At 39.5% G+C, this 27,995-nt stretch overlaps 2 long non-coding RNA genes and 1 other non-coding gene across 3 annotated transcripts; 2 read left to right on the top strand and 1 right to left on the bottom strand.

The window, feature by feature from the left end:
- Nucleotides 1-6,994: 6,994 nt before the first annotated feature.
- Nucleotides 6,995-27,803, bottom strand: LOC116562540. Its single transcript, XR_004274027.1, has 3 exons — nucleotides 27,670-27,803; nucleotides 24,870-24,874; nucleotides 6,995-7,005 (listed from the first exon to the last, which is right to left on the bottom strand). It is a non-coding gene; the product is annotated as an uncharacterized LOC116562540 (long non-coding RNA).
- LOC116554267 lies at nucleotides 10,437-10,546 on the top strand. The gene has a single exon (XR_004270144.1). It is a non-coding gene; the product is annotated as a U6 spliceosomal RNA (small nuclear RNA).
- LOC116562495 lies at nucleotides 27,022-27,794 on the top strand. Its single transcript, XR_004273988.1, has 2 exons — nucleotides 27,022-27,055; nucleotides 27,684-27,794. It is a non-coding gene; the product is annotated as an uncharacterized LOC116562495 (long non-coding RNA).
- Nucleotides 27,804-27,995: the final 192 nt, after the last annotated feature.

Below are 27,995 nucleotides of genomic sequence, written 5' to 3' on the forward strand. Positions count from 1 at the left end.
TACCTGGTAACTCTCTTGGTCTTGCTTCCCTTATTCTCTTCCTCCCTGCTGACAGGTTGGTTGTAGTTCCTTTCCTCGTCCCTCTGCCTACTCCTTAAGCCTCTTCTCTCTTTTGTCTGTATTTCTTTGTAGTTGATCTCATCAATGTGTATGGCCTCACATTTTTTGCCAATGATTTGCAAATTTCTATCCCTATCTCAGACTTCAGTCCTGTTCCTCAGATAATTATAGCCTGCTGCCTTGGGGACATTTTATCTGAATGTCCCAACGGTGCTTCTAACAACATAATTAAAGTTTAACCATTTCTCTCACAAACTTGCTCTTCTTCGTGAATAATCTACTCTAATTACGGGTCACTCTCTATTCTGTTTTCCAAGTCAGAGGCAGGTGATTTATTCTCTGTGACTTCTTCACTCTCACTTTGGAATTGGTCATTAAATTCTATAATCTCCATATTCTATATATCTCACTAGTCTGACATTTTTTTTTTGTTTTGTTTTTTGTTTTTTTTTTTTTTTTTTGAGACAGTCTCGCTCTGTTGCCAGGCGCCAGGCTGGAGTGCAGTGCTGCGATCTCGGCTCACTGCAACCTCCGTCTCCCAGGTTCAAACAATTCTCTTTCCTCAGCCTCCCAAGTAACTGGGACTACAGTCGCACGCCACCACGCCCAGCTAATATTTGTATTTTTTTAGTAAAGACGGGGTTTCACCATGTTGGCCAGGATAGTCTCGATCTCCTGACCTCATGATCTGCCCGCCTCGGCCTCCCAAAGTGCTGGGATTACAGGCGTGAGCCACCGCGCCCGGCCAACATCTTTTTTTTTTTAAAATCCTCATTACCACTGCCTTAATTTTAGATCTTATTTTCTCAGACCTGGATATCATATTTCTCATTCTGGTTTCTCTGCTTCAAGTCCAACTTTTGCAGATCACCTATAGTTTCAAATATCTTTTAAAAATGAATCTGAGACCTGGTTCTGTTTCTCATGCCTGTAATTGCAGCACTTTGGGAGGCCAAGACAGGAGAATCACTTGAGCCCAGGTGTTTGAGACCAGCCCAGGCATAGTGGCACATGCCTGTGGTCCCAGCTACTCAGCTACTCCAGAGGCTAAGGTGAGAGGATTGCTTGAGCGCCAGAGGTCAAGGCGGCAGTGAGCTGTGATTGCACCACTGCATGGTAGCCTGCATGACAGAGAGACCGTGTTCCCCCCAAAAAAGAGAACTTATCATATTATCCCCGTTTTTAAGTCTTTGCTGACTGTCCATCCTCTGCAGCAGTGGTTTCCACATTTTTTAAACATAGTATACTCTTTTTTTTAGTTGAAATCTTAAATTTGAATTCTCTTCAATGAGCAGCTAACAAAGCAGAGACAAATAAGAAATCTATGTTCATTTAAAAATCATTTAAAGTGTATTGGTTTTCTGTGATAAAACAGTTACTATACTGAACACAGTGGATATAAACAAAAAATAGCAACTGCTAAATATTTACTGATTACTCTTTGCCAAGCAGCATTCTAAGTTTTTTGCATTCATCAATGCATTTAATATTTATAGTCCTGCAAACATGAACTGGCATGGTTCCTTCTCTTATGGAAATTTCATTGTGTGTGTGTGCTTAGGTGTGTGTATGTGTGTGTATTTTACCCTGATGATCAACATTTTACTTCATTGATGGCTCCTCTAAGGAATCATAGAATCTTTGTTGGTCATTGATCTAAGCTGGCTAGCAAGTGTCCAGGAGCCTCACCAAATAAATTAGTCTGTATCCTGGGAGTTTGGAGCCAATGTTAATCATCCCAAGGGCAATTAAGGCAAGAGGCCCAGCACAAAGTCATCTTAGTTACAAAATAAGAAGATAGTGTTCCTTTCTATACCCCCTCCTCAGCCTTGCCAAGATAGCATTCTCAACTCCTTTTCTGCAAAATATTGCTTGTCAGTCAGACTTGTCTAATATCTTAGCAACACAAGCAAAACCCAAGGAAAGCCAAGCATTGCAGTTTGGTTGTTCACGATTTGATTGGTGCCATGATTTAGTAAATTACTTTTTCTGAGGGTTCTTTTTTGGCTTGTTTAAAGCCAAGGACTAAATGTAGCAATAAAAATTTAAATTACCTTGGCTCCTTGCTGAAATGCTCAATATTCCAATCTTTTTGCTTTGCTGTAGTGCCAGGGAGAAGAGAAAAAAACAGGCGACAATGATTCTGCATTACTGATTCACTCTACTCATTAGATTATATTGAAATGTTATGACTTGCTGGGCTCAGAGTTATTCAGTTTTTGCCTCCAGCCATTTCACAGTAATTTTTTGCTTCTACATAACACAATACAACATTATTTGGAGTAAGACTTTCTAGTTGCAAATAATTTTTAGACAGCAAATTAAGCCCTTTACCAAATAATGTTAAATTATCATCAGGATTATATTCTCATGAGTAGTTAATCAATACTACTTCAGCTGTTTAGCTATTTAGTGTTGTTGAGCTCTAGTAATTGTTAGATTTAATTGTATTCTCTTGAGCTCAGCAGCAAAAATAAAGTCAGGTCATACATGTGCACTGTAAAATATTATCTATCATATCAGAAAAAAAATTCACTGAATACAAATGACCCAGAAGGCATGTTTTTGGTAAGCCTATTCCAAAATGTTACAGTTACGTTAGCACTTGCTACTCCCACTTTGGTAAAAGTCTTTTACTCTAATCAAGGTAAAACAAAGGCTTTCTTCGATATAGCTTTTGTGTTGTAATTTGATTTTTCTATATTAATTTTTAACTGAGTGCAGGATCAGCATAACAGAAACCCTTTCTGGTTCTATTATTTATTTGTTCCCTCTATTTAAAGAGGGTAAAAACAATTCTTACTAATTTGCCTAGGATTTCAAACATATGGAGACAGCACATACTCATATCTACTTCAGTGAAGTAAAAATGTTACAGTTCATCATGGACATGATAAACAATCAATGGCCTAGTTTAATAGAATACTGTCACCATCTCTTGCCTCTTTGGCAAAGTCTTAAAATGATTTTTACCATAATTAAAGTAATTGAAATTACTTGTTCTTTCTTAAAAATCTTGCCCAATTTTTACATATGAGAAAAATGAAATATGTCAAATAGCTATTGTCATTTCTGCCTTTACTCTCAGTGTATCAATTAAATTATTCCTTTATCAGCATTTGTGTGCTTTGCTATGTGATAGCTCCAACTTTTTTTAGCAGCTGAACCTGATGAAAGTAGGGTACTCGATGGGAAATGAGCCTTGGGATGTTACGATTGTCAGAGTGGCAGTAGAGGTTGAGGAGCAGATCAGGGGAAGGGATATAAGTTAAATAGAAAAACATTATCTCAGACTGGGCGCAGTGGCTCACGCCTGTAATCCTAGCACTTTGGGAGAAGAGGCAGGTGGATCACTTGAGGTCAGGAGTTCAAGACCAGCCTGGCCAACATGGTAAAACCCTGTCTCTGCTAAAAATACGAAAAATTAGTCGGGCGTGGTGGAGCGCGCCTGTAATCTCAGCTACTGGGGAGGCTCAGGCAGGAGAATCACTTGAACCTGGGAGGCGGAGGATGCAGTGAGTCGAGATCGTGCCACTGCACTCCAGCCTAGGCAACAGAATGAGACCCTGTCTCAAAAAAGAAAGGAAGGAAGGAAGGAAAACATTATCTCACAGATAAGCTGTGAAGTCAGCAAAGTAGCAGCTACAATTATCATTGGCATCAGTCTGGTATTGTTATTTCTGTTTGCCATACCCTTGCGAAATCTGGATATTCCTCGAATGTCTAGATATTTCAGCTAGTAGATGTGCTGCTGGGAGACACTCAGAAAGAGAAAAAGAACAAATACTTATTTATCACCTGTAAGTGCCAGGCATTGTAGCGATACTTTCATGTTCCAGATCTCCCTGGGTCACCACTCTAATCCTCCAAAGTTCATTTGATTTATTTTCATTTTTCTTTACTCTTGGCAATATTAAGGATGAGAGTAGTTTAGCAATTCAGGCCGAGTCCCACTGATTATGCAATGAACAGCTAACTGCTCTAGCAGCCATATTAGCTGGAGAAGAAAGGAAAGAAACAGGTCAACATGGATATTTGGTGCTTGTCCTTTTGAACATGAACACTAAAGATTGATCTCAGAACACCATGACACTAAGATAGTCATGTGAAAGGATTTGGAATTAAATAGTTTTAAGAGGTGAATGTTTTGAATTCGTTATCCACAAGCTCTTGGTTTAAACCTCTTATCCTGGGGTAAATGTGTTCATCTTTATTTTTCCCATGCCACGTCCCACAGTACTTTCTGCATCATGATTATTCAACATTCAATTTGTAATCTTCTTACAGGAGCAAGAAAAAACTGTCATTTTATAAAGTGTTCTAATTGTAATAGTGTCCCCCCTGGGATATTTGTGCTTGTCACAGTAATTGGGGACTCAATTGGAGAGTTAAAAAGCGAGTAAACAAAAAGTAATTAACAGTGTTGACCTTTATGACAAAACATAATTTGCCAAAGAAAGGGCAAAAGGACAGACAGAGAAAGAAATTATAATACAAAAGATCAGTAGTATGTAAGATTTTAACATTTGAAATTAAAATTAGGAGAGTAACTCTCATGAATAATTAGTATCTCTTGTTTCCTGTGAAAACAACTACCTCTGCTGCCTGCAACTGGAATTACCACGTACAGCAGACAAGAACTGCTTTCACTAATTGGGTCAGATTATATTTTTAGTACAATGTTATTCTAATGAATGTAGGCCCTTTCTATTAACCTTAACAGTCAAGAAATATGAAACAATGTGAGAATATATCATCTGAGACTTCAAACTAACTGCTTATGCTAATGTGACAGGAATGACTGCTTGAGGACAATTTTATCGTATCGATTGCAATTATGAAGGGAAAATAAAATCTTGTCAAGTATTCTTCACTCTTTCTGAGTTAATTAAATTTTATAACCTTTGCTAAACTCTTCAAACAATAGACTTTATTCAGGAAATGTTTTTTAAAAACTAAAAAGAAAAACTGTAAAACTGTATTGTCTTCCCCAAATTCTGTTGCGTTGCTAGATTTAGCAGTTCTCTTTATTTTCATTGCAGGAAGTGATTGTCAACATTATCATTATTTTAAATATCATCACTAACATCTTTTATCGAATCTGTACGATGCTGTGCTGGTAAGAGAGCCATCAAGAGGTGTAAGATACAGTCCCTGCCCTTGAGAAATATGTAATCTAAATGAAGACATTTACTACCTTTGTTAACATTCATCAAGAATAATTTGTTCGACCCGGTGATTTATTAGAATCATTCAATGGGAACACATATGGGAATGATATTGGATTTAGATATGTTAAAATAAAGCCTATCTCCTACCTTTGCTAAGAGATGTGCATACGGTTTAAACGATGATGCAGATGGCTTTCATTTCCTTTCTGCAGACAGAAAGAAATCTATTGATTCCTAGAGGATAAAACACGCATTCTTTGAGCAGAGTTATTTGAGTGACTTGCAAAAACAGTTCAAGTCCTATCTCTGCAACTAATTGGCAGTGTGACTACTGCCTCTTGTAGTATTATACATTATTGTTCCAGCTGCTATGCTGAAGTAGGAGCTCTCAATGTCTTTGACTTAAGAGAAATCCTATATAATTGGCTAGGATGGCGTATCTGCATCTGTCAAACATAGTGTCTCCCCTTTCTCCTTCATAACTAAACTGATTGACAAATAATGCTGAAATTGTAATGAACGCTATGCCTCTGATGTACTTACAAATTAGTATTATATGTGAAAACTTATTTAACTTTTCCATGATGTAGAAATCTTGTACAAAAAGGTTTTCTCACACACGATACAGTAATGCTCATCACAAATTAGTATAAAGAAAATATCATGACATCTTTTACAGTGATTTTCAGTGCTTGAATTTGAGAGAAGTTAGGGGAGATAATTTTTTCTCTTGAAACTGGAAATATGAAAATAAGTCATGGAGATAATTGGGTAAGTGCATTTCCTGAAAATATCCTGTATCTTTCTGGTTTATTTTGTTTGCTTGATAATCAGGCCTCACAAGATTACCAAATTCCCTTTATTATCACATTTAATTGAAAGTTAATAATCTATTTCCTTTGTCAATGAATGTTTCATTTTTACAAAATAATGTGCAGCAGTTGCACAGATCAGTTTATGTGGGTGAATGAGGTCATTTGAAGCTTTCCACATTTATACTGCAGCCTATTCTTCATCAAAAAAATTGAAGAAGTTGCTTAGTACTTCAAGAGACTGGGCTGGGTGTGGTGGCTCATGCCTGTAATCCCAGCACTTTGGACGGCCCAGGTGGGTGGATCACCTCAGGTCAGGAGTTCGAGACCAGCCTGGCTAACATGGTGAAACCCTGTTTCTACTAAAAATACAAAAAATTATCCAGGCATGATGGTGCATGCCTATAATCTCAGCTACTTGGGAAGCTGAGGCAGGAGAATCACTTGAAGCGGAGGTTGCAGTGAACCAAGATGGCACTATTGCACTCCAGTTTGGGCAACAAGAGCAAAACTCCATCTCAAAAAAAAAAAAAAAAAAAAAAGAACTTCAAGATATTTTACAATCTTGAGATTGCAGGTATGATTTCTTTTTGGTTTGTTTTGAAAATAAAATTTCAAGCCCATAGAAAATTTGAAAGAAGAAAACAATGAATACATGTATACTCTTCACCTAGATTCACTAAATATTTATATTTTGCATCACTTTTTGTCTCTACCTGATAAAGTTTTTTGTATTTTAATTTTTTCATTTATTATTTATTTATCTATTTTAACTTTTATTTTAGGTTTGGAGGTACATGTGCAGGTTTGTTATAGAGATAAACTTGTGTCATGGTGGTTTGTTGTACGGATTATTTCATTACCCAGGTATTAAGCCTCGTACCCATTAGTTATTTTTTTCTACTCTTCTTCCTCCTCCCACCCTCCACTCTCAAGGAGGCCCCACTGTCTGGTGTTCTCTTCTTTGTATTCATAAGTTCTCCTCATTTAGCTTCCACTTCTAAGTGAGAACATATGGTATTTGGTTTTCTGTTACTGCATTAGTTTGCTAAGGATAAGGGCCGCTAGCTCCATCCATGTTTCCACAAGAGAAATGACATAATTCCTTTTTTTGGCTGCATAGTATTCCATGGTGGATACACATGTTTTTAAGGAGACTTTTAATTCAATATCATCTAACATACAGTCTATATTCACATTTCCCTAATTGTCACAAGTTACTTCTTTTCTCGCTTTTTAAAAACATTTTCTTATTAGAAATTAATATGTGTGCATGTTAGAAATGTAAAAAGTTTAAAAGGAGATTTCATGGAGCTTAGACTATATTCTATCCCTCACCTCATAGTGCAAATACTGTGAATCATTTCATAGGTATGGTTTCAGAAATTTTCTACAAATATATACTACATATTTTTAGATAGATGGAAACATTATATAATAGAAGATATTTTCATATAAACACATAAAAATATCCTATTTTCATACAAGCACATATAAGTCCTACTCACTGATGTTTTCTTAATTTAACAAACTTTATTTTTAGAGCAGTTTTATGTTCATAGCAAAATTGAGTGGAAAGTATAGAAAGTCAATCCCCACAGATGCACAACCTCCCCTACAAGGGACATCCTGCACCAGAGTGGTGCATTTGTTATAACTGGTGAATCCACATAGACACACCATTACCACCTAAGGTCCATAGTATACGTTAGGGTGCTCACCCCTCGTGTCTGGGGTATGAGGGACTGGAGTCTCCTAGCGTTGGCTTGTATCCTGGGTTTGCTGGAGCATGGAGTTATGCGGGCAGCCTGGAGCCTGGAGCAGCAGGGACTGGCCTGGCTCTGGGTGGCTTGGAGTCTCTATCTGTGGGGACTGGCCTGGAGCCTGGAGTTATGGAGCTTAGTCTGTCACTGGGGCAGGCCAGGAGGCTTAGTCTGCAGGTACCAGCTTGGAGCCTAGGGCTCTGTGGGCCAGCCTGGCACTGAGTTTCACTGGAGCAATGCTGGTGCTGGGTCTGTGGCAAAGTCTGGGACTCACTTTACTCTCCTTCCCCGACTTGGAGGATATCTTGCTCCATGCTGTGTTGCTTAGCTTGGAGGGGTGATGTGATGCAGAAAATGTGAAACCGTTCTTCCTACTTTCTTCAGTGGGTCCTACTGTAGTTCTGTGCTACACACAGGTGCTATAATCTCTCATTCTTATGATATTTTCATTTATGGAGAGTTGTTCAGAGAGATGTTTCTATGAGAATATTAGTGCTGGCAAGACCTATTCCACCATCTTGTTGATGTCACAATCCAAGAGCCATACCTACTTCCTTCCTTCCTCCCTTCCCTCTTCTTCTTCATCTTTGTCTTCTCCTCCTCCTCTTCTCCTCCTTACTTCCTTCTTTCTTTCTTTTCTTTTCTTTCTTCCTCTCCTTCTTTCTTCCTTTTTCCTTTCTTTTTTCAAAGCTAGTCAAGTGAAGCAATGGGAGTGGAGAGAGGGAACAAAGAAATCTGTAACCAGTTATGATGCATTTGTTGCAAATAGCACTGCACTCCAACAACCCATATTATCTTTTGATTAGGGTTAGCATGGTATATCTTTCTCCATCCCTTTACTTTTAATCTATATGTGCCTATGTTTTAAAAGAGTTTCTTGTAGACAATATATAGCTGGGTCTTATTTTTTGATCCACTCTGGCAATCTGTCTTTTAATTGGAATATTTAGACCGCTGACATTTAAAGTGATTATTAATATAATTGGATTAATATCTGTGATACCTGTGACTATTTTCTATTTATTGCCCTTGCTATTTGTTCCTATTTCTGTCTTCCATACTTCTTCTGACTTTTGAGGTATTGAACATTTTATTATGATATAGTTATATAATGATATATACATATATATGATATATTATGGAATTATGTTGTAATGTATGGTACCATTTGGTCTTCTTTCTTAGTATATCAATTATGCAGCTTTATTTTTTTTAAGGGGGAGTCTCACTCTGTAGCCCAGGCTGGAGTGCAGTTGTGTGATCACGGCTCACTGCAGCCTCTAACTCCCCGGCTCTAGTAATTCTGCTCCAGCCTCCTGAACAGCTGGGACTATAGGTGCATGTCACTGTGCCTGGCTAGTTTTTAATTTTTTTGTAGAGACAGGGTCTCAGTATATTCCCCAGACTGGCCTTGAACTCCCAGGCTCAAGCAGTCCTCCTCCTTTCACTTCCCAAAGTGTTGGGATTACAGGCACGATTCAGTGCACTTGGTCATTTATGCCTCTTCTTAAAATCTTTAAAGTGGTTGCTCTAGAATTGGCAATATACGTTTACAACGAATTCAAGTCCACTTTCAAATACAGGCACTCTGCACATACTGTGCTTTTCACAAATTGAAGGTTTGTGGCAACCCTGCATCAGGTGAATTTATTGATACCATTTTCCCAACAGCATGTGCTCACTTTGTGTCTCTGTGTCACATTTTGGTAATTCTCACAATATTTTAAATATATATATATACATATATATATATTTTTAGATGGCGTCTTGCTCCATTGTCCAGGCTGGAGTGCAGTGGCATAATCTCGGCTCACTGCAACCTCTGCCTCTTAGGTTCCAGAGATTCTCCTGCCCCAGCCTCCCAAGTAGCTGGGACTACAGGTGTGTGCAACTATGTCCACCTAATTTTTGTATTTTTAGTAGAGATGGGTTTTTGCCATTTGGCCAGGCTGATCCCAAACTCCTGACTTCAGGTGATCTGCTCTCCTCGGCCTCCCAAAGTGCTGGGATTACAGGAGTGGACCACTGAACCCAGTCTCTCACTTTAAATCAAATACCAGAAATGAGTATGGTTAGTGAGGAAGGTGTTTTGAAAGTCTGTATAGAATGAACGCTAGCTGTCTTGTGCCAAACAGTTGGCCAAGTTGTGAATGCAAAGGAAGAGTTCTTGGAGGAAATTAAAAGTGCTACTTGAGTGAACGCACAATGCTGAGCAAGTAAAACAACTTTATTGCTGATATGGAGTAAGTTTTACTGGTCTGGGTAGAGGATCAAACCAGCCACAACATTCCTATAAGCCAAAGCCTTATCCAAGCCAACACCCTAACTGTTCAAGCCTATGAAGACTGAGATAGGTAAGAAAGCTACAGAAGAAAATTTGAAAGCTAGCAGAGGCTAGGTTTAAGAAAAAAAGCCACCTCCAGAACATAAAAACGTAAGGGGAAGCAGCAAGTGCTAATGCAGAAGCTGCAGCAAGCTGTCCAGATCTACCTGAGATAATTGACGAAAGGTGGCTATCCTAATAACAGATTTTCAGTGGGGGAAAAAAATGTTATACTGGAAGAAGATGTTATCTAGGACCTTTACAACTTGAGATAAAAAGGCAGTGACTGGCTTTGAAACTTCAAAGGGTAATCGCTTTGGCAGCACATATACTATAAAAACTGAAGTGATACAGAGAAGATTAGCATGGTCCCTGCACAAGGATGACATGCAAATTAGTGAAGCATTCCATTAAAAAAATTATTCAAAGGGCAGGTTGATTCTCTTGTTAGGGGCTAATGCAGCTGGTGATTTTAAGTTGAAGACAATGTTCACGTACCACTCCAAAAATCCTAGGGCCTTTAAGAATTATTTTAAATCTACTCTGGCTGTGCTCTAGAAATAGAACTACAAAGCTTGGATGACAGCACATCCTTTTACAGGATGGTATACTGAATATTTTAAGCCCACTCTTGAGATCTACTGCTCAAAAAAAAAAAAAAAAAAAAAGATACCTTTCCTTTCAAATTATTACTGCTCAATGACAACACACCTGGCCACCCAAGAGTACTAATGGAGATGTACAAGGAGATTAACATTGTTTTCAGGCATGCTAACACAACATCCATTCTGCATGCAACCCATGGATCAAGGAGTCATTCCATAGGGCTATGGCTGCCATGGATAGTGATTCCTCTGATGGATCTGGAAAAAGTTAATTGGAAATCTTCTGGAAAGGATTCACTATTCTAGATGCCATTAAGAACATTCATGATTCATGAGAGGAGGTCAAAATATGAACATTAACAGGAGTTTGAAAAAAGTTGGTGCTAACCCTTTCACAGATGACTTGAAGGGGTTTAAAAGTTCTGTGGAAGAAGTAACTGCAGATGTCATGGAAATAGCAAGAGAACTAGAAGTGGAGCCTGAAGATGGGACTGAATTGCTGCCAATCTCACGATCAAACTTGAAGAGACGAGTAGCTGCTTCTTAAAGATCAACAAAGAAAGTGGTTTCTTGGTAAGAAATCTTCTCCTAGGGAAGATGTTGTGACCATTATTCAAATGGCAACCGATATAGAGCATTACAGAAACAGTCAATAAAGCAGTAGTATGGTTTGAGAGGACTGACTCCAATTTTGAAAGAAATTCTACTGTAGGTCAAATGCTATCAGATAGCATTGCATGCTACAGATAAATCTTCCATGAAAGAGTCCATTGATGCAGCAAACTTCATTGTTGTCTTATGTTAAGAAATTGCCACAGCCACCCCAACCTTCAGCAATCAGTACCCTGATCAGTCAGCAGCCATCAACAATGAGGCAAGACCCTCCACCAGAAAAAAAGATTATAATTTGCTGAAGGCTCTGATGATCATTAGCATTAAAGTATTTTAAAATTAAGGTAGGTACATCTTTTTTTTTTTTTTTTTTTTGAGACAGAGTTTTGCTATTGTTGTTCAGGCTGGAGTGCAGTGGTGTGATCTCGGCTCACTACAACCTCCACCTCCTGGACTCAAGTGATTCTCCTGCCTCAGCTTCCTGAGTAGCTGGGATTACAGGCACCCGCCACCATGCCTGGCTAATTTTTGTATTTTTAGTAGAGGCAGGTTTTCATCGTATTGGCCAGGCTGGTCTTGAACTCCTGATCTCAGGCGATCCACCCACCTCGGCCTCCCAAAGTGCTGGGATTACAGGCATGAGCCACTGCACCCAGCCAGTACATCTTTTTTTATGGCATAATATAACTTGCACCATTAATAGACTACAGCATAGGGTAAATGTAGCTTATATATGCACTGGGAGACAAAAAATTCACATGACTCAATTTATTGCAATATTTGCTTTATTGCAGTGGTCTGGAGCCAAGCCCACAATATCCCCCTGGTATCCTTGTAACACTTTACTGCTCTGTGAGTATTGCAAGTATTTTATAATTACAAAGCATGTCTAATTTCTTCCTCCCGTCCCTTGCTGTCATTCATTTCATTTACACATAAGCACATATAATCAAGTACATTGCTGCTATTACTATTTTGAACAAACTGTCTACTGTCGGACCAATTAAAAATGAGAAAAATAAATTATTTTACCTTTACTTATTCCTTCTCTCATGCTCTTCTTTTTCTTCATGTAGATCCGTGTCCCTGACTTAGATTATTTTCCTTCTCTCTAAACAACCTCTTTTTACATTTTTTTTGCAAGGCAGGTCTACTGGCAAAAAATTTGCTCAATTTTCATATGAGAAAGCCTTTATTTTTCCTTACTTTTGAAAGATAATTTCACAGGGCGCAGGGTTCTAGGCTGGTGGTTTCTTTCTCTCATCACTGTAACTATTTTACTCTATCTTCTTGCTTACACAGTTTCTGACTCATCAGACGTAATTCTTATCTTTGCTCCTCTATAGGTAAACTTTGTTTTCCTCTGGCTTCCTTCAGGATTTTTCCTTTATCTTTGGTTCTCTTTCATTTGGATATGATATGCCTACATATCCTTTTCTGGGCATTTATTCTGTTTGGTGTTCCCTGAGCTTTCTGGATCTGCTGTTTGGTGTCTGACATTAATTTGGAGGAAATTCTCAGTTATTATTGCTTCAAATATTACTCCTCTTCCTCCTCTTTTCCTTCTGGTATTCCCATTATTGTATGTTACACATACAATAGCTGTCTCATGGCTCTTAGACATTCTCCCCCGCAACCCACCAAGTCTTTTCTGTCTTTGCTTTTCAGTTTGGGAGGAGACTATTGTCATATCCTCAAGCTCAGAGATTCTTCCCTCAGCCAAATCCAGTCTGCTAATAAATCCACCAAAGTCATTATTCCTGTTACAGTATTTTGATCTCTAGCATTGCCTATGATTGTATCTTAGAATTCCCATAATTCGGCTCACATTATCCACCTGTTCTTGCATGTTTTCTACTTTTCCCTTTAAAGTCCTTCACATAGTAATCATAGTTCTTAAAACTTCCTGGCTTAGTAACTTAGTAACCAACTTCCCTGCCATATCAGACTCTGGTTTTGATGCTTGTTTATTTTAGTCTTTTCAAATTGTGAGGTTTTTTTTTTTTTCTCCTTTCAGTATTTTTTATATATTTTTGTTGAAAGGTGGACATGCCGTACTAGTTACAAGAAACTGCCTTGGTAATGGAGTGGTAAAATGTGGGGGACGGGAAGTGTCTATCATCCTACGATTAGTTCTCTGTCTTTTGGTGAGTCCGCACCTCTGGTCTGTCAGCTGTCCCAGTGCTGCTTCAGGTTTTTTCCCCTCTTAGGTGGGACAGGATGGATATACAGTAGGGTGGAGTTGCATATTTTCCTTTCCTCAAGTAGTTTAGGTTTTGATAAAACCCCAGCTGGGCTGACTCTGAAAAAGTTTCTCCTGAGAGCAGACCTTGTTCAGAACAGAGTGCTCTGGTTTGTTTCAGGAAGCACGAAGGGGTTTTTCTCTAAGATTCACTGTGAGAACCCGGCCAGGTGCCTGAAAGTAAAGCTTCCCAAAGTGTGGGGACCGCCAAGACTCGGTCCCCCTGGAGATTTAAAGTCATGCTTGTCTATACCTAATTTCCAGCAGTTTGTGAGTTACGGTTCCAGTTTTCCTACCCCAGCACTAGTTCCTGGGGTGGTTTCTGCTCTGCTAAGTTGTGATTCTCTGCATTTACCTGTCTGTCTCTTCAGTTTTGGGGGCAGCACTTTGCCCTTTGACTTCACCTCTGTAATAGATCTAAGAAAAATTGTTGATTTTTGTTTCAGTTTGTTCAGCCTTTCCCATGTTAGGACAGAGAAACAACTTCTAAGCCCCTCATGTGCTTGACTGGACAGTCAGCTTTGTTTTACTATCTCTTCAGTTTGCTTTATTCCAGACCAGTTCACCTGCCCATTTATATCCACAACAGATAATTTTTGAGAGAGTTCAGATCTACGTATTTTTTCTTAATTAAAAAAATTGAAATTTTGACAGAAGAGCACTGAAAAATGGACAATGTTACTTTTTACTGTTGTCAACACCTCAGAAAAAGTCTAACAGTCGGGCCTGAATTTTTTAAACTGGCACTGTGACTTATGCCAAAAATGTTGATAAAAAACAGAAATGCTATACTACGTCCATGATAGCAAAGCATGCCAGGACTTAAAACCAGCCATGAGGGCTGGTGGTGGTGGCTCACACCTGTAATCCCAGCACTCTGGGAGACCAAGACAGGAGGATTTCTTGAGCCAAGGAGTTCAAGACTAGCTTGAGCAGCACAGTGAGACCCTGTCTCTATGTTAAACAAACAAAAAAAAATAGCTGGTAGTTGGGAAGATGGCTGAATAGAAACAGCTCTGGTCTGCAGCTCCCAGCAAGACAATCCAGAAGGTGGGCGATTCCTGCACTTCCAACTGAGGTACCTGGCTCATCTCATTGGGACTAGTTAGACAGTGGGTGCAGCCCACGGAGGATGAGCCAAAGCAGGGTGGGGTGTCACCTCACCTGGGAAGCACAGGGGGTCAGGAAACTCTCTCCCCTAGCCAAGGGAAGCTATGAGGGACTGTGCCATGAGGAACAGTGCATTCTGGCCCAGATGCTATACTGTTCTCATGGTCTTCGCAACCCACACACCAGGAAATTCCCTTGGGTGCCTACACCAACGGGGTTTCAAGCACAAAACTGTGTGGCCATTTGGGCAGACACTGAGCTAGCTGCAGTTTTTTTTTCCCATTCCAGTGCAGTCTGGAATGCCAGCAAGACAGAACCGTCCACTCCCCTGGAAAGGGGGCTGAAGCCAGAGGGCTGAGTGGTCTTGCTCAGTGGATCTAGCAAGCTAAGATCCACTGACCTGAAATCCTTGCTGCCAGCACAGCAGGCTGAAGTTGACCTGGGACCCTTGAGCTTGGTGGGGGGAGAGGCATGTGCCATTACTGAGGCTTGAGTAGGTAGCCTGCTTGCTGGCTCTGAAGAGAGCCAATGCAAGGAAGCTAAGACCCATAGAAAAAGTTTAGAGGGGTTACTAACTAGAATAACCAGTTTAGAGAAGAACATAAATGACCTGATGGAGCTGAAAAACACAGCATGAGAACTTCATGAAACATACACAAGTATCAATAGCCAAATTGATCAAGCAGAAGAAAGGATATCAAAGATTGAAGATTAACTTAATGAAATAAAGCATGAAGAAAATATTAGAGAAAAAGGAATGAAAAGGAACTAACAAAGCCTCCAAGAAATATGGGACTATGTGAAAAGACCAAATCTAAGTTTGATTGGTATACCTGAAAGTGATAGGGAGAATGGAACCAAGTTGGAAAACACTCTTTGGGATATTATCCAGGAGAACTTCCCCAACCTAGCAAGACAAGCCAAAATTCAAATTCAGGAAACATAGAGAACACCACAAGATATTCCTCAAGAAGAGCAACCCCGAGACACACAATCATCAGATTCACCAAGGTTGAAATGAAGGAAAAAATGTTACGGGGAGACAGAGAGAAAGATCTGGTTACCCACAATGAAAAGCCCATTAGACTAACAGCAGATCTCTCTGCAGAAACCCTACAAGCCAGAAGAGAGTGGGGGGCAATATTCAACATTCTTAAAGAAAAGAATTTTCAACCCAGAATTTCATATCCAGACAAACTAAACCTCATAAGTGAAGGAGAAATAAAATCCTTTACAGACAAGGAAATGCTGAGAGATTTTGTCACCACCAGGCCTGCCTTACAAGAGCTCCTGAAGGAAGCACTAAATATGGAAAGGAAAAACCAGTACTAGCCATTGCAAAACATACCAAATTGTAAAGACCATCAACACTAGGAAGAAACTGCATCGACTAACAGGCAAAATAACCAGCTAGCCTCATAATGACAGGATCAAATTCACACATAACAATATTAACCTTAAGTGTAAATGGGCTGAATGCCCAAGTTAAAAGACACAGCAAATTGGATAGAGTCAAGACCCATTGTTGTGCTGTACTCAGGAGACCCATCTCATTTGCAAGGACACATGTAGGCTCAAAATATAGGGTTGGAGGAATATTTACCAAGCAAATTGAAAGCAAAATAAATAAATAAATAAATAAAATAAAGAAAAAAGAAAGGAGGGGTTGCAATCCTAGTTTCTGATAAAACAGACTTTAAAACATCAAAGATCAAAAAAGACAAAGAAGAGCATTACATAATGATAGAAGGATCAATGCAACAAGAAGAGCTAACTATCATAAATATATATGCACCCAATATCGGAGAACCCAGATTCATAAAGCAAGTTTTTAGAGACCTACAAAGACCCTTAGACTTCCACACAATAATAGTAGGAGACTTTACCACCCCACTGTCAATATTAGATCAATGAGACAAAATTAACAAGGATATTCAGGACTTGAACTCAGCTCTGGACCAAGTGGACCTAATAGTCATCTACAGAACTCTTCACCCCAAATCCACAGAACACATATTCTTCTCAGCACCTTATCACACTTATTCTAAAACTGACCACGTAATTGGAAGTAAAAACACTCCTCAGCAAATGCAAAAGAACAAAAATCATAACAAACAGTCTCTCAGACCATAGTGCAATCAAATTAGAACTCAGGATTAAGAAATTCACTCAAACCCACACAACTACATAAAAACTGAACAACCTGCTCCTGAATGACTACTGGGTAAACAACAAAATTAAGGCAGAAATAAGTAAGTTCTTTGAAACCAATGACAGCAAAGACACAATGTACCAGAATCTCTGGAATACAGCTAAAGCAGTGTTTAGAATAAAATTTATAGCACTAAATGCCCATGAGAGAAAGCAGGAAAGATCTAAAATCAACACTCTAATATTGCAATTAAAAGAACTAGAGGAGCAAGAGCAAACAAATCCAAAAGCTAGCAGAAGACAAGAAAAATAACTAAGATCAGAGAAGAACTGAAGGAGATAGAGACATAAAAAGCCTTCAAAAACATCAGTGAATCCAGGAGCTGGTTTCTTGAAAAGATTAACAAAATAGATAGACTGCTAGCCAGACTAATAGAGAAGAGAGAAGAATCAGACACAATAAAAAATGATAAAGGGGAGATCACCACTGATCCCACAGAAATACAAACTACCATCAGAGAATACTATAAACACCTCTACACAAATAAACTAGAAAATCTAGAGGAAACGGATAAATTCCTAGACACATCCCCTCTCCCAAGACTAAACCAGCAAGAAGTTGAATCCCTGAATAGAACAATAACTAGTTCTGAAGTTGAGGCAGTACTTAATATCTGACCAACCAAAAAAAGCCCAGTACCAGACAGATTCATAGCTGAATTCTACCATAGGTACAAAGAGAAGCTGGTACCATTCCTTCTGAAACTATTCTAAACAATAGAAAAAGAGCGACTCCTCCCTAACTCATTTTATGAGGCCAGCATCATCCTGATACCAAAACCTGGCAGAGACACAACAAAACAGAGAAAATTTTAGGCCAATATCCCTGATGAACATTGATGCAAAATCCTCAGTAAATATTGCCAAATCAAATCCAGTAGCACATCAAAAAACTTACCCACCATGATCAAGTTGGCTTTATCCCTGGGCTGCAAGGCTGGTTCAACATATGCAAATCAATAAATGTAATGCATCACATAAACAGAACCAATGACATTACATAAATAGAACCACATGAGTATCTCAAAAATGCAGAAAAGGCCTTTGATAAAATTTAACACCCACTCATGCTAAAAACTCTCAATAAACTAGGCATTGATGGAACATATCTCAAAATTATGAGAGCTGTTTATGACAAACCCACAGCCAATGTCATACTGAATGGGCAAAAGCTGGAAGCATTCCCTTTGAAAACTGGCACAGGACAAGGATGCCCTCTCTCACCACTTTTATTCAACATAGTATTGGAAGTTCTGGCCAGGGCAATCAGGCAAGAGAAAGAAATAAATGGTATTTGAATAGAAAGAGAGGAAGTCAAATTGTCTCTGTTTGCAGATGACATGATTATCTATTTAGAAAACCCCATGTCTCAGCCCCAAACCTCCTTAAGTTGATAAGCAAGTTGAGCAAAGTCTCAGGATACAAAATCAATGTGCAAAAATCACAAGCATTCCTATACACTAATAATAGACACAGAGCCAAATCATGGTGAACTCCCATTCACAATTGCTACAAAGAGAATAAAATACCTAAGAATACAACTTGCAAGAAATGTGAAGGACCCCTTCAAGGAGAACTACAAACAACTGCTCAAGGAAATAAGAGAGGACACAAACAAATAGAAAAACATTTTAAGCTCGTGGATAGGAAGAATCAATATTGTGAAAATGGCCATACTGCCCAAAGAAATTTATAGATTCAGGGCTATCAAGATACCATTGACTTTCCTTACTGAATTAGAAAAAACTACTTTAAATCTCATATGGAACCAAAAAAAAAAAAAAGAGCTTTTATAGCCAAGACAATCCTAAGCTAAAAGAACAAACCTGGAGGAATCACGCTACCTGACTTCGAACTATATACTACAAGGCTACAGTAACAAAAACAGCATGGTACTGATCCCAAAACAGATATATAGATTGACAGAACAGAACAGAGGCCTCAGAAATAGCACTACACATCAACAACCATCTGATCTTTGACAAACCTGACCAAAACAAGCAATGGGGAAAGGATTTCCTGCTTAATAAATGATGTTGGGAAAACTGGCTAGCCATATGCAGAAAACTGAAACTGGACAATTTCCTTACACATTATATAAAAATTTACTCAAGATGGATTAAAGACTTAAATGTAAGACCTAAAACCATAAAAACTCTAAAAGAAAACCGAGGCAATACCATTCAGGACACAGGCATGGACAAAGACTTTGTGACTAAAGCACCAAAAGCAATGGCAACAAAAGCCAAAATAGATAAATGGGATCTAATTAAACAAAGAGCTTCTGCAGAGCAAAAGAAACTATCATCAGAGTGAAAGGCAACCTACAGAATAGAATAAAATGTTTCCAATCTATCTATCTGACAAAGGGCTAATATCCAGAATCTACAAAGAATTTAAATAAATTTACAATAAAAAAAACCACATCATAAAATGGGCAAAAGATATGAACAGATATTTCTCAAAAGAAGACATTTATATGGCCAAAAAACATGAAAAAAAGCTTATCATCACTAGTCATGAGAGAGAAATGCCAATCAAAACCACAACGAGATACCATCTCATGCCAGTTAGAACGGCGATCATTAAAAAGTCAGGAAACAACAGACACTGGAGAGGATATAGAGAAACAGGAACACTTTGACACTGTTGGTATGAATGTAAATTAGTTCAACCACTGTGGATGGCGGTGTGGCGATTCCTCAGGGATCTAGAACCAGAAATATCATGAGACCCAGCAATCCCATTTGGGTATATACCCAAAGTATTATAAATCATTCTACTATAAAGACACATGCACACATATGTTTATTGAGGCACTGCTCACAATAGCAAAGACTTGAAACCAACCGAAATGTCCATCAGTGACAGACTGGATAAAGAAAATGTGGCACATATGCACCATGGAATACTATGCAGCCATAAAAAAGGATGAGTTCATGTCGTTTGCAGGGACATGGATGAAGCTGGAAACCATCATTCTCAGCAAACTAACACAGGAACAGAAAACCAAACACTGCATGTTCTCACTCATAAGTGGGAGCTGAACGATGAGAACACGTGGACACAGGGAGGGGAACATCACACACTGGGGCTTGTCAGGGTGTGGGGAGCTAGGGGAGGAATAGCATTAGGAGAAATACCTAATGTAGATAACAGGCTGATGAATACAGCAAACCACCATGACACGTGTATTCCTATGTAACAAACCTGCACAGTTTCTGGAGATGCATCCCACAACTTGAAGTATAATAATAATAATAATAATCTTTAAAAAATAGCTAAGAGCACATACTTCATTAAAACTCATTTTTTTCCTAAATCTGCTTTACTATTCAAGATAATGTCAGGCCGGGCGCGGTGGCTCAAGCCTGTAATCCCAGCACTTTGGGAGGCCGAGGCGGTTGGATCACGAGGTCAAGAGATCGAGACCATCCTGGTCAACATGGTGAAACCCCGTCTCTACTAAAACTACAAAAAATTAGCTGGGCATGGTGGTGCGTGCCTGTAATCCCAACGACTCAGGAGGCTGGGGCAGGAGAATTGCCTGAACCCAGGAGGCGGAGGTTGCGGTGAGCCGAGATCGCGCCATTGCACTCCAGCCTGGGTAACAGAGCGAAACTCCGTCTCAAAAAAAAAAGATAATGTCATAGAATTTTTGAACTGAAGGAACCTCAGAAGCAGGCTAACTAACTACATTCCCTATATTACCAGTGAGGAAACCAATTCTCAAAGAATCCTGTGGCTTTTCAAGGTCACACTGGCAGTCAGTTGTAGAGATGGGATTAGAAATAAGGTATCTTCACTTCCAATTATCTTTATGTCTCTGATTCTTACATCATCTTCACTTCCATAGACTTCTTTCCCTTTATTTTCTTTCTTTTCCATTTCTTCCTTCACTTCCTTTCCTTCTTTCCTTCTAATGAGCAAATGAGCAAATTACAGATCTTTTATTTATGTATTTATTTATTTAAGACACAGTCTCGGTCTCTTTCTATCACCCAGGCTGAATTGCGGTGGTACAACCGCAGCTCACTACAGCCTCGAACTCCTGGGCTCAAACAATTCTCATGCCTAGTCCTGAGCAGGTAGGACTACAGGCGTGTACCACCATGCCCAGTCAACAGCAGACCTTTTTTAATGAAAACAAATCACCCCATTACCCTTCTGTCAAGGTTTGTCAATAGTGGCATTATTGACATTTGGGCTAGATAATTCTTTTTTCTTGGGGGCTGTCCTGTGCATTGTAAGGTGTTTAGCAGCATCACTGCATCCTACCCATTAGATGCAAGTAGTCAATATGAATTCAAATTTTATGTCATTCAGACGACAGAAGATGGTGGTACCAGAAGAAGTCAAGTAGTAGCAAGGCCTCTTAAGGAAGAGGTCTGCTTCGTGGTGACTCAGCAGGAGACTCTGTGATATGACTGCTGGGAAACCCTTTGGGAGACCTGACCAGGGCCAAAATAAAGTTATCCTGAGTCATGAACCCATGCTATTTAAGGACAAAAAACCCCCGTGAAAACAAACAAACAAACAATAAAATTTTACTGGACTTGCAGTAACAGCCTAGATACAATTTCTTTTCTTTCTCTTTCCTTCCCTCCCTCCCTCCCTTCCTCCCTCCTTTCTTCCTTCCTTCCTTTCTCTCTCTCTCTCTCTTTCTCTTTCTTTCTTTCTTTCTTTCTTTTTTCTTCCTGGGACAGAGTCTCATTGTGTCACCCAGGCTGGAGTGCAGTGGCACGATCTCAGGTCACTGCAACATCTGCCTCCCGGGTTTAAGGGATTCTCCTACCTCAGCCTCCCGAGTAGCTGGGACTATAGGCCCACTCCACCACAACTGGCTACTTTTTGTATTTTTAGAGGAGATGGGGTTTCACCATGTTGGCCAGGCTGGTCTTGAGCTCCTGACCTCAATAGCTCCTGATCTGCCCACCTTGGCCTCCCAAAGTGCTGAGATTACAGGCCTTTTGTTCTTTTTTTTGCTGTAAGTAAAAAGAATGCTTCAAACCCTAACTTAGCAAAAAAAAAAAAAAAAAAAAGGGTGTAGGAGAAAGGATGTATTGACCTTCTTAACTCTAAAGTCGAGGGTGTACTGCTCTGAGATGAATAGGTCTAGGAAGTCAGATGATACCACCAGAATTTTCTCTCATTCTCTCAGATCTGCTTTCCGCTATGTTGGCTTCATTTCTTGAACTGCAGACAAGCTGAGATATAGCTGCACAGAGTTTCAGCCTTATAATACCACAGTTTACCAACCCAAATGAAATAGAGGCTTTCTTCTAGCAACTTCCCAGGAAAATGTTCTGATTAGCCCAACTTGAGTCATGTGACTACCACTTGCCTAATCACTGTGGCTGTGCAGACAGATTATTACGAGTGGTTAGGCCTGGGTAACTTGCCTACGCCTTTGACAGAGGAAAGTACCCTAGAAATTAAATGATTAAGGTAAAGGAGACACAGTTCCACAATAGACAAAGGGGTGCTGTCACTGGAAAGGGAAGAAAGGATGCTAGACAGACAAAAATACCAGATGTCCATGTCATCTGCTTACAATATTTAATGACTGGTTTCCTCCAGTTGCAGTGCTATGATTTCCTTAAGTGTTCTGCTACCATTGAACTTTAAGGTGATTTGACATATTTTTCCATTGTAAAAGCAGTGTTCTTTTTCAGTGCCTTCTGAATGACTTCTACTAAATTTCCCATCCGTTTTCTAAAACGGGGGCCCTTGGTTTGAATTCTGAACTACAAGACTTAAATGGAATGATTTACCACCTAATTTAAGGCCATTCAGTTTTGCTTTATCCCCTTTTGCTTTTATACTTCCATTATAATCATTCCATCTGCGATTATACCAACTGTTGTGGCAGCATCTGCTCCAGCTGCATGGGCACATTTGAATACATTAGTGTGCTACGTCAGTGGTTTAGGACATTTTTTATGGTACCATGAAGATTTATTTCTAATTCTTGTAGGACCTGCTTTATTATTTCTTTTAACTATTAACCTCAAAAACAATATTCTTCAATGTTAAGCCTTTAGACCTGTACATGCACTTAAAATACAGGATCACTCTAATATCCTAATGTCTGTGAACTATGCCTCTGGTTGTTTTATTACTATGAAATCTATCTACCTCATTTACCTGTTTGAATTTACTTCTCCATATTTTAAGGTCTAGCTCAAATGTTACTCCCTTTTACATAATTTAGTTAAACAATATTAATCAAGCGAATGTTAAAAAGTGAAATTACATGAAAAGCTCTACATTTTGCATATTTAAACTGTTTTTCATTGTTTTGTATGCTGTTGAAGGTGGGACCCACTTTTGAATCTTCTTTTAGTGGTGGAATGGGGTACATGTTGTTCATGAGTGTCACTCACGCTGAATTTATGATTTGTCCAAGTGAATTTATGAACAGTAGTTAGCGCTGCTGCTGGAGGGTCATCTGTGAATGCAGCCAGTGATAGCATTTGAGGGGCTCCATGTTTCCATCCACATCCCATAATGTGGATTTTTGCAACTTATTTCAGTAGTATATACAAAAAGCTGCTTGTTGCCTTCATAATATTTGTTTCCATATTTGTCTTTCCCTATTGTGAACCCCCAAAATCTAAGATAGGTCTCAGTCAGTTTAGGAGGTTTATCTTGCCAAGTTAAGGATGTGCACCCGTGACAACCTCTGGAGGTCCTGATGGCATGTGCCCAAGGGGGTCCGAGCACAGCTTGGTTTTATACATTTTAGGGAGACATGAGCCATCAATCAATACATGTAAGATGAACATTGGTTCAGTCTGGAAAGGTGGGACAACTGGAAGTGGCAAGGTAGACAGGGGACAAACAATTGCATTCTTCTGAGTTTCTGATTAGCCTTTCCAAAGGAGGCAATCAAATGTGCATTTATTTCAATGAGCAGAAAGATGACTTTGAACAGAATGGGAGGCAGGTTTGCCCAAGCAGTTCCCAGCTTGACTTTCCTCATAGCTTAGTGATTTTGGGGTCCCAAGATTTCTTTTCCTTTCTTATAACATACCAACTTTCACATTTGCCCTGAAGAAAATCTGTGGAGAGTTGCAGAGACTACTGTGGCCATAACCTGTTGTGGTCCATGCTGTAAGACCTGCAAGAACTTCATCTTGTCCCATAAGATGCAATTTTTTTTTTTTTTTTAGACGGCATTTCCGTCTCGTCGCCCAGGCTGGAGTGCAGTCGTGTGATATCGGCTCACTGCAACCTCCACCTCCCGGGTTCAAGTGATTCTCCTGCCTCAGCCTCCCGAGCAACTGAAATTACAGGCACCTGCCACCACATCTGGCTAATTTTTTGTATTTTTAGTAGAGATGGAGTTTTGCCTCCATCAAGGCAGGCTGGTCTTGAACTCCTGACCTCAGGTGATCCACCTGCCTCAACCTCCCAAAGTGCTGGGATTACCGGTGTGAACCACCACGCCCAGCCAAATATGCAATTTCTTGTATCACTTTATTCAATTTGTTTTCTCCCTTCTCATTGCACTCAGTAAATCTACATTGTATCCAAGAAGTAATGAAATAAGTGGTGTGGTACCACTAATTTAGGCTTCTGCAATGATCATGGACTTGTCTCTCAGTGAATCATAGGTAGCAATAGTCTACAAAATACATAGTCATTAAGGAAGTGTCAGAGGCTTTTGAACCAGAGCAACTCCCATCTTGAAGAGGGGCTGGGTAAAATGAGGCTGAGATCTACTGGGCTTCATTCTTAGGAGGCTAAGGCATTCTTAGTCATAGGTTAAGATAAGAGGTCAGCAGAAGACACAGGTCATAAAAACTTGCAGATAAAACAGGTTGCAGTAAAGAAGCGAAATATGACCCACGACCAGCTTGGTGGCTCATGCCTGTAATCCTAGCACTTTGGAAGGCCAAGGCAGGCAGATTACGAGATCAGGAGTTCAAGACCAGCCTGAACAACATGGTGAAACCCCATCTCTACCAAAAATACAAAAATTAGCCAGGCGTGGTGGTGGGTGTCAATAATCCCACCTACTCAGGAGGCTGAGGCAGGAAAATGGCTTGAACCGGGAGACGGAGATCATGCCACTGCACTCCAGCCTGGAAGACAAGAGCGAGAATTTCTCTAAAAAAATAAAAATAAAAAGAAACCAAAATGGCAACGAGATTGACCTCTGGTCATCCTCACAGCTGTATTCCCACCAGTGCCATGACAGTTTACAAATGCCATGGCAACGTCAGGAAGTTACTTATATGGCCTAATAAAGGGGAGGCATAAATAATCCACCTCTTGTTTAGCATATAATCAAGAAATAATCATAAAAATGGGCAACCAGCAGCCCTTGGGGCTGCCTTGTCTGTGGAGTAGCCATTCTTTTATTCCTTCACTTTCTTAATAAACTTGCTTTCACTTTGCTTTGGGGACTCACCCTGAATTCTTTCTTGTGCAAGAACCAAGAACCCTTTCTCCGAGTCTGAATTGGGACCCCTTTCCTGTAACAGAAGCATAATTATTAGCAATAGCAAAAGGTTGGAAACAAATGAAAGGGGCGTGCAAGGTGGCTCACACCTGTAATTCCAGCACTTTGGGAGGCCGAGGTAGGAGGATCTCTTGAACCCAGGAATCAAGACCAGCCTGAGCAACATGGCAAAACCCTGTCTCTATGAAAAATATAAAACTTAGCTGGATGCAGTGGCAAGTGTCCCAGCGTCCCTGTGGGGTTGCAGAAGTGGGAAGATCACTTAAGCCTGGGAAGTCAAGGCTTTAGTGAGCCATGATCATGCCGCCGCACTCCAGGCTGGGCAACACAGCAAGACCCTGTCTCAAAAAGAGAAGAAAAGAAAGAAAGAGAATGAAAAAAAAAAAAAGAAAGAAAGAAAGAAAGAAGGAAAAGATTTGTCATTGGGAGATATTTTAATGAATTATAATATTGCCATACAATGGAATACCTTGCAGCTGTAAAAACAGTAAGTTTTTACATGTTGATATGGTACAACTTCCAAGATACATTAAATATATAAAGAGGTGGTACAGCAGAATATTTAAAAGTATGGAACCTGGAGACTAACTCTGTAGATTCAAAGACCACCTCTGCTAATTCTTAGCTGTGTAAACTTGGACAAATTTTTCAAGTTCAGTTCCTTAGTTTTTTCGTCTGTGAAATGAGATGCCAATGGCAACTACCCCACGGGGTTGTTTTGAGTGTCAAATTAGTTGCTACATAACATAAACTTAGAACAGCACCTCACACATAGTAAAATAATTGAACCACCGCAGTGAGATGTGAGAGAATGATTTTTGAAATGTCATATAACTCAAAAAAATGAAAACTGAATCTTTGAAAAATTAATTGCCATGACACATTTTCACCATTTCTGCCTTGTGTTATAGTATTGTACATTTCCATGGCCAGGAATATCTCCTCTTTTATAGTCTTCTATTTTTTTTTTTTTGAGACAGAGTCTCGCTCTGTTGCCCAGGCTGGAGTGCAATGGTGCAATCTCAGCTCACTGCAACCTCCGCCTCCCATGTTCGGCCAATATGGTGAAACTCAGTCTCTACTAAAAATACCAAATTAGCCAGGCATGGTGGCAAGTGCCTGTAATCCCAGCTACTTGTGAGGCTGAGGCAGGAGAATAGCTTGAACCTGGGAGTCAGAGGTTGCAGTGAGCCGAGATTGCACTATGGCACTCCGGCCTGGGTGATAGAAACTCTGTCTCAAAAAAAAAAAAAAAAAAAGAAGGTGTCATATCTGCATATAACATACACCCTCCTGTTATATCATCTCTCTAGATTACTTATAATACCTAATATAATGTAAATGCTATGTAAGTGGTTGTTTTACTATATTTTTAAATTTATATCATGTTTTATTGTTTTTTTTTAAATGTTTTTCAAATACTTTTGATCTGCTCTTGGTTGAATCTGCGGATGTGGAAGACTTGAATGTGGAGGTTGAACTCTACTTCCCTTTGAGTATATTATTTAGACATTTAAACTTCTTTAAAAAACCTACGAATGAATAAAAATATTCCATGTGTTAAGAATATGAGGAAAAGTATAACAAGATCATTTTGTATAACTTTTTTTTTTTTTTGAGACAGAGTCTTGCTCCGTCAGCCAGGCTGGAGTGCAGTGGTGTGATCTTGGCTCTCTGTAGTTTTGACCTCCTGGGCTTAGGTGATCCTTCCACCTCAGCCTCCCAGGTAGCTGGGACTGCAAGCATGCACCACCACACTGGCTAATATTTGTGTTTGGGTATTGTACATGGGGTTTCACCATGTAGCTCAAGCTGGTCTTGAACTCCTGGGCTCAAGCAAACCACCTACCTCGGTCTCCCAAAGTGCTGGGACTGCAGTCGTGAGCCACTGTACCTGGCCATTTTGTATAGCTTAAGCCTTTGCCTCTGAGATTAAGGTAACCTACAATTCTTAAGTAAAATAAGGTATTATAAATGGCCTAAAATGTTTCCTTTGTGATATTTAGTAATATAGTTTCTCCACATTCCTAAATCATTTTGAATAAATGTTGATTATTATCTCATGTAGGGCTGATCACATCACCTTTTTCCAGAATAATTTTATTATAAAATATAATAGCGAAGGATGTGAGGGCGATCTGGCTGCGACAACCCCATTGATTGCCAGGGTTGATTCGGCTGATCTGGCTGGCTAGGCAGGTGTCTCCTTCCTCCATCACCGCTCCATGTACGTCCCTCCCGAAGCTGCGCGCTCGGTCGAACAGGACGACCATCCCCGATAGAGGAGGACCGTTCTTCGGTCAGGGGTATATGAGTATCTGCGCTCGCCTGCTAGAACCTCCAAACAAGCTCTCAAGGTCCATTTGTAGGAGAACGTAGGGTAGTCAAGCTTCCAAGACTCCAGACACATCCAAATGAGGCGCTGCATGTGGCAGTCTGCCTTTCTAAAAAAAAAAAAAAATATATATATATATATATAAATAAAATAGTGAAGTATATATACATATATAAATTTATATATCATATAATATATATAAATTTATATAAAATGGTGAAGCAAATAAATATAATAGGGACATTTTCAAGGCAAAAGTTTATAGGTAAATACTGTTTTGG

Source organism: Sapajus apella, unplaced genomic scaffold (assembly GCF_009761245.1).
Source record: "Sapajus apella isolate SASKATOON/1434 unplaced genomic scaffold, GSC_monkey_1.0 scaffold1, whole genome shotgun sequence".
NCBI lineage: Eukaryota > Metazoa > Chordata > Mammalia > Primates > Cebidae > Sapajus > Sapajus apella.